Source organism: Cupressus sempervirens, chromosome 10 (genome assembly GCF_028749045.1).
Source record: "Cupressus sempervirens isolate cs-2001-9-10 chromosome 10, ASM2874904v1, whole genome shotgun sequence".
NCBI classification, from domain to species: domain Eukaryota; kingdom Viridiplantae; phylum Streptophyta; class Pinopsida; order Cupressales; family Cupressaceae; genus Cupressus; species Cupressus sempervirens.
This window is the reverse complement of record NC_143127.1, coordinates 340,067,393-340,070,185: the sequence shown is the minus strand read 5'-3', so window position 1 is coordinate 340,070,185 and position 2,793 is coordinate 340,067,393.

The following is a 2,793-nucleotide window of genomic DNA, read 5'->3' as shown; positions in this document are numbered from 1 at the left end:
AGGTCATAATAATTTCTATAGGTTCTAATAAGTCTTAATATGTATCATTAGGATATAACACATCTTATTAGGTAATAATGAGTCTTACATTACCAAACAACACATTAAGATCACTTATGATACATTGTTAGGTACGTTATCCATACATGTGTGTCTTAAGGGGACATAGGAGTCCTAATAGGTCGTAATACTTTCTATAGGTTCTAATAAGTCTTAATATGTATTATTATGATATAATAGGTCTTATTAGGTAATAATGAGTCTTACATTACCAAAAAACACATTAAGATCACTTATGATACATTGTTAGGTACATTATCCATACACATGTGTCTTAAAGGAACATAGGAGTCCTAATAGGTCATAATAATTTCTATAGGTTCTAATAAGTCTTGATATGTATTATTAGGATATAATAGGTCTTATTAGGTAATAATGAGTCTTACATTACCAAACAACACATTAAGATCACTTATGATACATTGTTAGGTATTTATCCATACATGTGTGTCTTAAAGGGACATAGGAGTCCTAATAGGTCATAATAATTTCTATAGGTTCTAATAAGTCTTGATATGTATTATTAGGATTTAATAGGTCTTATTAGGTAATAATGAGTCTTACATTACCAAACAACACATTAAGATCACTTATGATACATTGTTGGGTATGTTATCCATACATGTGTATCTTAAGGGGACATAGGAGTCCTAATAGGTCACAATAATTTCTATAGGTTCTAATAAGTCTTAATATGTATTATTATGATATAATAAGTCTTATTAGGTAATAATGAGTCTTACATTACCAAAAAAGACATTAAAATCACTTATGTTACATTGTTAGGTACATTATCCATAAATTTTTCAATCTAGTAGGTCAATTTTATTTATATGAATCTCAATGCATAAATTTGATGTGATATTTATCCAATAATCTTTTTTATATCGGTACTATTGCTCTATAAATAGTTAAAATTATTTTTGGATTTGATTGTGTAGAGATTTTTACCATCAACGTTTCGAATCACACTACATGATCCATCATCAGGACGAAAATAGAGCAAGAGATGTAAAACAAAATTTTTTTTTACATCTCTTGCTCTATTTTCGTCCTGATGATGGATCATGTAGTGTGATTCGAAACGTTGATGGTAAAAATCTCTACACAATCAAATCCAGAAACAAATATATTATGCAATGGATTGTGGAAATCTGATCTCTTTAGTTAAAATTATTGTTCATCTAGCATATATACTTACAAAATGTGTCATATGTTCATGAGTAAAATATGTCAGAATAAAGAAAATGGTTTGAATACTTAATACATGATGAAACATAATAATATATACTACATACACAAGCATGATAAGAAGTCGTAAAAAAAGAGTACATGGTCTAACATACATCATAACATGATCTCTGAAGTTAAAAAATACATATATAATACAGTATTAACTATCCTAACACAAAGTGCATACATCATAAACAATATACATCATAAAAACACAATCTACAGGTGTCGACAAGACCTAATCTATCTGATTTAATGTCCTCTTTACTCCATGTGAAGAGGACTCAGATGGATCATCATGTGTAATATGAGTTGTCTCATCATGTGGGACACCCTGTGAGGTAGATGGATCACCCTGTGTAACATGAGGCACGTCTCATCATGTACATGCTTAATTGAAATGAGTTTCAAAATCCAGCTTGCAAATAAATTAAATATTCACTACATAATAAAATAACTACCACATGAGATGGGTGTCCCTTCGTAACAGGAGGAGGCACATTGTGAAAACTACCAAATGTAGCAGTGGTGAGGTCCTGTAATTTACGATACATACATTTTTAAAAATTGATTTTAGAGCATAATGAACTATACATTATGTACATAAATCACAATACTGACCTTAAATGATGATGTAGGTACTTCCATCTAGCTATGTCCTATGCTCTCAGCAAAACTCATGGTGACATAGTCCTAAAATTATGGATACATAAACGTTTAGTCAAAATTATATATACATGAATAATTACAAAGTACGCAAACTAAAAAGTACATAATTTGTACACTACATTTTTTATACACTATAAATTTAACATGTATATATATCATACCTAAGTAGTAGCCAATCTCACAGATGTGTCTACAGGTATGCTAACACAATGATCATAAGATGGAGTCGAAAATAGAGTATATTGAGGCCTATATGGATGAGTACGATATGGCTCCTATTCGTAAAATCAAAACACATAAAATATATATACATGTGAGTCAAAATTGTTTACATTATAAGTTAATAACAATGTACATTCATAATTTAATAGTATAGATATTTGTCTTTAGTCAAAAGTTCATACCGTATGTATTTGAGGTTGTGCCTCAGTGGTAACTGGAGTAGGACCTATACTAACATCAAACTATGTAGCTGTGGACAATTTCTACAAAATTAGATAAAAAGAACATATGAGCACATGTTATTAAATTTGAGTTCGAATGTACATTTTTATAGTGTAATTCAAAGTGCATACCATATAAGGGATGCCAACATTTGTAGGTCTTAGAAAAAGAGTATACTACCTCCTAGGAGGAACAATATCATCCATCCTCTATTATTTCAAAAGTACAAATTAATATGGTTAATACAATTAAACATGTATGTAGAAATTAAATAATTATGTGTACTTTATAGTTTAATTAAAATCAAAATTTTACCTGCTACTCTTGACTCTCTCCAGGCTTTCCCTGCTACATGAGGTCAACAAATGATGATACAACTATCTCGTC